Source organism: Chondrus crispus, genomic scaffold, assembly GCF_000350225.1.
Source record: "Chondrus crispus Stackhouse genomic scaffold, scaffold_69, whole genome shotgun sequence".
Classification (NCBI taxonomy): domain Eukaryota; phylum Rhodophyta; class Florideophyceae; order Gigartinales; family Gigartinaceae; genus Chondrus; species Chondrus crispus.
Window position 1 is genome coordinate 279,269 of NW_005178644.1, and position 613 is coordinate 279,881.

Genomic DNA, 613 nt, shown 5'->3' on the forward strand with positions numbered 1-613 from the left:
AAGGTACAGTAGAGCTCGGTTGCGGAAATAACTAGCCTAACTGGATGCGACCAGATGGGTCCAGCACGTTCCAAGACGACCCTTATTTTTCTTGCATCACAAAGACCAGACCCCATGCCTCAAGTGCACACACATTATTTGTTACGGTCTCTCTCTCCAATGGAAAGGATGCTGTGAGGAAAGAACACCAGCCGGAGCAGTATGTACAATTGCCGACGGGTAAGCCGACGGACCTACACGATCAATGCTATAAGGGAACAGGATACCCTACCTTTTTGTAGTCCAATGCGCCTGTCAGGCAGAGACCGCGGTCCGATGGCCCAGCAAAAACCACAACAGCAACAAAAAGACGAACTGCCGACAGCACAGCGCTACGGAGTGTCCGACTCTCCCTTCTCCGTTTAAACGAGCTTGCGACTCGTAGTAGCTCAGATCCCTGATAGGGGGGCACAGAGAAACACCCCGGCCCGAGATCGATGTGGTCGAGATTAGCGAAGAGAATTGCTCGACGAGTGCGGGGTGGGGCGCATACTTAGGTACCCCGGTTCCACTGGGTTGTAAGGCCAATTCTCTTTGAGCTTCTTCGACACCGTGTAACGCGACAAGGCCTTCG